A 7,310-nucleotide genomic window follows, 5' to 3' on the forward strand; every position below is an offset into this window, starting at 1 on the left:
TTATAAATATGGAGAAGATTAGGGGCAGGCTTGCTCCATCGAATGACCCATACTGATCCCCCATCGTAGAGAATTTTTTTAGCATTTATGTGCATTAATGATGTCGGAATTAAGCAATATTGGGCTCGTTGGATATGTCTCTTCGAGCACTACATGAAAATCTATCATTATCGTTGGACTTTTTTATGGATAAATATACGTCGGAAAAAGCAATAGGCAAACCTGTGGAATATGCGCTGATAACTTAATGGCGATATTTCCAATGAAATTCCTGATGTTAGAGTACCAACGCATATTCCGTTGATTTTTTGTCGATGTTTAAAAACTTTGACAAATTTTTTTTTTATTATTTCCAGCAAAATTAGCTGTATAAATTGCACCAGCTTACTTAAACTAGATGAATAATTACCAGCATATTATCCACCATTAATATGACCGAAGGACAATCTGTTGTAAAATATGATTGAACGGGCCCTATTTTGACCGCTCTGGCATCTTTCTCTTATTTCTTTTCCTCTTCATTTTGATTAGATTCACTCGTGTCTGAGAGCTTTCCCAACACAACTAGTTCCTTGCCAACGTTTGCCATCGAACTTGTACCATCCGCCACAGTCGGTTGCCTAAACTCGCCACCTCTAGTTAGAGAAGCTCACTGCCTTCGGTAAAATGTGTATGCTTTTATTTATTTTGTTATGGATGACGTAATTGTTGATCTATACCCATATGACGTAAAACTCAAGTGCACCTAAGTCCAGCTGACGTAATTATTGATCTATACCATAGAAGCTTCATGCAAGAATATTAGTATTAAACTTCTCATGATGAGTATGAGTCACATTTTAATTCTCTATGGGGCCCATCGATAAGTTTTACTATAGTTGAGGAAGAAAATATCTGACTTGATCTTAAGGACTTAGTTCATAATGCAACTGGAGCATAATTTAAATAATATACATAAAAGTCACCTAATAAGGAGGCACAAAATTTTTATGATTTATTGCATGCTTCTCAACAACTTATGGAAGGGGTGCATAACTCACTCAGAGTTATCCATTGATTTTAAGATGTTAAGCATCAAGAAAGAATATAATGTCCTCCATGAATATTTTAATCAATTCATTGGACTGCTTAAGAAAATTGACCCGGTAGATAATATAATTCCTATAAATTTATATTGAACTAAGAATTTATTTCCAAACTTAGTTTAATATATAAAAAATAGATTATTGTGTCAATGGATGCATATTATTCTATAAAAATGATCAATTAGAGATTACATACAATTACTGTAATACACTAAGATTTAAATCAAAATCTGTCACAAAAAAGAAAGTTGAAAGAAGTACCAGTTATTAGAATATTTTACTTACTCATAATTCCTATACTATAATGGTTATATACATCTATGATATCAGCTGCATATATGAGATGGCATAATAAACATATATCACAAGAAGATTTTATTACACATCTGTTAGAAGCAGATGCCTATAAATACTTTAATCGCACGCATCCCACTTTCACCATAAAATCAAGAAATATAAGATTAAGTTTATACGGAAATGGTTTTACTCCATTTAACCAGTCTGCTTCACCTTACTCATGTTGGCCCATGATGCTCACCCCATATAATATTTTTCCATAGTTATGTATGGCAACTCCTTACATATTTCTAGCGCTTATCATTCAAAGACCACTTAATCCAAAAATAAAGACTGATGTATTCTTATAACCGTTAATTGATGATTTAAATTTATTATGGGAATATGGAGTAATTACATATGATATTTGCAACAAAAATACTTCATTATAAGGGTAGTGTTACTTTGGATAATTTGTTACTTTCTTGCGTTTGATATGCTCTCAGGTTGGAACACTTCCGACATGTTAGTTTATCCATATTATATAGAATATACAAAGTTATTCATTTTAAAGCATAGATGGAAGAACACTTGGTTTGATTATCATCGCATGTTCTTTCCTACAGGTCATCTTTTCAAGTGAAATAAGGATATTTTTATTAAAAATAAAATGATGATATTTCAGTCTCCTCCTAAATTAACTAGTGAAGAAATATTTTAAAGAGTAAAGTTCATGCCCATAATAGTGGATTCTCCAATATTAGTTGATTACAAATTATCATGGTATGGTGTTAACCATAATTGAACTAAAAAAAATATTTTTTTTATCTTTGTAAAATTAGAGAACAAACTTGATTAGACATAACTTAGACGTGATGCATATAGAGAAAAATATTTTTGATATTTATCTTTGTAAAATTAGGGAACAAACTTGATTAGACATAACTTAGATGTGATGCATATAGAGAAAAATATTTTTGATAATAACTTAGACATAACTTGGACATCTAAGCATGTTATCCATAGTTAGTTTAGCCCTCCTTTACCTACTCCTATAGCCAGTAGCCCATAGTTATACTCACGAAACGTCACGTAGAGTTCTCCCTTCTACCCTTATTACCTACCCCCACCTTCTCCTGATGGCCCTCTTACATATCCATATCCATTATATGTTCCAGCATACTATCCCCCACCACCCCTTCAACCTTTTAAAGGTGGACCTTCCACCCCATGTGTAACACAATAGATGATAGAGGGTCGCAAGTTGATTGAACCTGAAGATGACACATATTCACTAATTATATTTTTAAAATGCAAATAAAATTGAATAAATTTTTTTGGCACCTAACATATTTCTTTCATGTTTCATCCATCAAAATAACCGACATATAAAATATGGGATATTATATGGAATAAGTATGATGCTCCTTATGTTTCTTGGAAGAAAGTATTGAAAGAAGTGCAAGATATGTAGTTTAGAGACTTTGAGGTTAGTTATTGTATATATATATTATGTATTATATCTTTTTTACATAAGCTAACAAAAATATATATTCTCTATTGTATATTTTTAAATATAGAAAGATTTTTATTGGCTACCACAATACAATGATAAAATCAGAAAGAATTTTGAGAAGCGTGGGTCGACTCACATGCGATATATGTTTATAGACATTAAAAAGTCAGGTGAGTGACCACTTTAGATTGGTGATAGTGTATGGGCTGAGTTTAATATTTCTTGGGTTAGCCTAGAGTATAGTAGGAGGAGGGACTAATATAGATATAACAGAGCTTCTAATGTTGGGGGCATTGATAATTCTCTTAATACTAAGGATTTTGTTCCACATACTGAGCACATATGACATTTGGTAAAGAATTTTAAAAGATTTTAAAATTTTACTTTAAAATGAATACTAATATATGTTATTACTGAAAAAGATGCTAGGTATAGAACCGACCTGTAAAACCCTTAAAATATGGGCTGAGTTTAATATTTCTTGGGTTAGCCTAGAGTATAGTAGGAGGAGGGACTAATATAGATATAACAAAGCTTCTAATGTTGGGGGCATTGGTAATTCTCTTAATACTAAGGATTTTGTTCCACATACTGAGCACATATGACATTTGGTAAAGAATTTTAAAAGATTTTAAAATTTTACTTTAAAATGAATACTAATATACGTTATTACAGAAAAAGATGCTAGGTATAGAACCGACCCCTATTGAATTGCATAGTCATACCCACAAGAGATATAAGGACTAATAATGGGTTGATGAGCGAGCGATGAGAGCTTATGTAAGTATATAAGTTTAATATTTTTATACCATTTCTAAATTACTTAAATTTTTTATCAACTTTCTTAAGAAGAGTATACACGACTTCGAGAGAGCTAGGTTATAGCAGGTGATGGTTCTTCTGATGGATCAATATAATATTCTAAGTATTGTACTTGGTTGCAAGCAGTAGGAGGAATGCAGCACGACAGAGTATACAATTTAGTCTCGTAAGCCTATGCATACGAGGGGCAGACATCTAGTTTCTCCAGCTTCTTAGCAAATACCCATGAGTCTTGATATAGCCAATATGTAGCTGTCCTTATAGTCGAGCTAGAGCAGGTCTGGAAAGCACAAGCTGACTAGTAGATGCAGATGCAGCAGCTGTATATGCAGATGCATCAAACTCGTTTGTTAGAGGAAATGCAAAAGATGAGGGAGTGATTCAATGGGAAGAATACAGCACAACAGAGGAGGAGACTGATTTTGACTAGTAGATGCAGATCCACAAATTATGTGTTTGTGGATATATGTACTTATTTATTTTTTGGACATCTATACTTGTTTATTATTAAACATTCATTGATGATATTCTTCTTATTTTTATTATTATTTATATATTTATATTCAATATTTGAAGATGTTCTTGATTGGAGGTTGATGTTTGAATATATATAGTATTGGATCTTTTTGTATGAGGTTGTATAGTATAAATCCATTTCAAAAGTAAGAAGGCTATTTTTTTTTTTATGATGCAGGTTTTCAGCAAAAAATTTGTTGGAAACACCATCAGCAAGACGATACAACAAAAATGGAGTAGCATTTTTGACACACATTTACATCGAACCTTCCAGCGAAAACTCCGCCAGTATTACCCGTCGATATTAGTGCAGTGGACTACTATGGTGGATTATCTGCTAGTATTTTTGTCGGATTAAGCGTTTGGATCCATCAAAGAGAAGGCACTGTTTTACCTTCATTTTTCCGCCATAAATTCACCAAAAATGCCATCAGAAATGTTTCGAGAGGAAAATTTTTTCCAGTTTGCATTTTTCGACGCGTGAATTATCGTCAAAGAAGTTTTCATTGGAAATTTGTCAGAAAAAGGAAATTTCAGTGTATTTCTATTATTACCGGTGGATTTGGTCAGCCAATAACAGGATATTTTCATATAGTGGAGCTGCTAAATTTGCTGCCCGACTTCCTCCTGACTCTGTCGGACTTCCGCCCAAGCACCATCACTCGAACCAAGTAGCTCCAGAGATGAATCCAATAAGCGGCGGTTGGTGGCTAGGTGGAAAGTTCGACGATGGTTGGACGGAAGTTTGCAGATAATGGTGCATTTATGGAGCTCTAGGATGCTTCATATCTCATAGCTCTCTCCAATCTTTTGCCAAAAGTCTCCCTTATGTAGAGAGTGAGGGTTTATTTATAAATTGTTATGAGTAGCACATTCTGTAAATATGGAGAAGATCAAGGGTAGGTTTGGAGTGCTCCATCGGATGACCCATATTTATACCCCCATCGTAGAGCATTTTTATAGCATTTATGTGCCTTAATGATGTCATAATTAATTAATATTGGGCTCGTTGGATTCGTCTCTTCAAGTCTATAGATTTGACTATAAGCATACAATGTATTTGGATTTCATTAGCCTCCCTTAAGCTTCTCCACACTCCTTCCTCCTCCAATAGTAGGATTGCTTACATAAGATAGGTTAAGATATCTAAAGAAAGTATTTGGATTTCATTAGCATCCCTTAAACTTTACTCTAAGGGGGTACTAAAGAGCTACAATGAAAATTATAGGGCTCTATTAATATTGACAAATCTCTAGAACAAAAAAATTGAAAATTTTTTTATATAAGAGTAAAAATGGCCTCAGACGCCATGATGCTTGAAGCAAAAAAAGATAAACAAAAACCTCAGCATTGTTGGGCTTGCTCCTATATGGTATTGCACTTATGCGATGTGTCTAATTCTTGAACCACTGTGTTTCTCGACTAAGTCGATGTGTCTCCATCTTTTGTCAACCACTCTGTCATGGTGCTGCAAAAAAGTTGAGCATGATGCCTCTTGAATGTACATTTGGCAATGTGGCATTGTGATGCGTGGCACTTCAATGCTGAATTTCCTGATACTTAGATACTGTGGTGTATATTTATGACACTTTGATGCTATTGAGCGCTACGATGCTAACTTTGGCTTCACTAGGGCGTTGAATTATTTTATATTTTCCCGAGGCTTCAACGCTGCGATTCCTTGGTATGGCACTTAGGCGTTGAAGATGTTGTAGTGTTGGTAGTTGAGTGTTGTGGCTCTGGTTCAACACTTATGATGAATTTTTTCTCATTTTCTCCAGCATTTCATGCACAACATAAACTAAAATATTATGTTTTCACTGAATTTAAAGATAAGAAATAGTATAAAATTTATACTAAGCACTAATTCACCACTTTTATCGGGCAAATCTAACACCTACAAAATAAGTTAGGATTGTTGTTTACTGGATTGTTTCCTCACATGAACAAATGACATAGGACATCACTTCTTCCCTCACATCAACAAATGACATAGGAAAGTTTCTATTGGATATTTTGAGAGCACAAGAGATCTTTTTAGTTAGGATTGTTGCTTAATGGAAAGTATGAAAAGAAAAGGATTCATGATCTATTGATTAAATAAAATAATTATTTTCTTAAATTATAAACTTAAATCACATATTTTAAAATTAATTGCTTATCATTTTTTAAATGTAATATACATAGAAAATTAAAAAATTAATATTACAAAAACACAAAAAAATTATCTTTCTTCCGAGATTTATGGAAGGAATGAATTATGAGAACGATGAGTAAGAGCAAGATTATCAAATTATATTTTTAATAAAAAAATTAAAATATTTTGATATAAAATACATCATTATAATTTAAATTTAAAATGAAAATAATACAAGTTCCTCGGAAACACGACGGGAGAGCCTTACCTGGTTCAAACAAACATCTACGTGAACGGAATAGGAAACCGAGAACAGAGGATAGATCTTTGGTTCAACCCCACCGCCGATTTCCACTCTTACTCAATCCTATGGAACCAGAAACTGGTGGTCTTCCTCGTCGACGAGACGCCGATCCGTGTTTTCCTTAATCAAGAGGCGAAAGGTGTCGCCTTTCCGGGATATCAATCCATGGGGGTTTACAACTCGCTTTGGAAAGGCGATGGCTGGGCGACACAAGGCGGCCGAGTGAAGACGAACTGGTCTCATTCCCCCTTCATCGTCACCTACCGCGCGCTTACGATCGACGGATGCGAGATCGACGTGGAAGCTGCCGTAGACGACGAGGTGAGGCGGTGCGGGGAAAGTGAGTGGGGAAAGGAAGGGAGATACTGGTGGAAGGCGCCGGTGATGCAGAAGCTCACTGTGCATCAGCTTCACCAGTTAATTTGGGTTAGAGCAAAGCATCTTATATATGACTACTGTTTTGATTATGCTCGGTTTCCTCCGGCGCCGCCGGAGTGTGGCCGTTGATGCGTATCGGATGCTCCCTGCGAAGATTAATGATCTCGAACTCAGACCTCTCCTTATTTACTTGGATTTTATTAAATTTCAGAACTTTAAGGTTGTTACACTACTCTTATGTGTACGTAATCCGAACACGTTCGGATGCTGCGTATT

The sequence above is a fragment of the Dendrobium catenatum genome, unplaced genomic scaffold (assembly GCF_001605985.2).
Source record: "Dendrobium catenatum unplaced genomic scaffold, ASM160598v2 fragScaff_scaffold_1118, whole genome shotgun sequence".
In the NCBI taxonomy this organism is placed as follows: Eukaryota; Viridiplantae; Streptophyta; class Magnoliopsida; order Asparagales; family Orchidaceae; genus Dendrobium; species Dendrobium catenatum.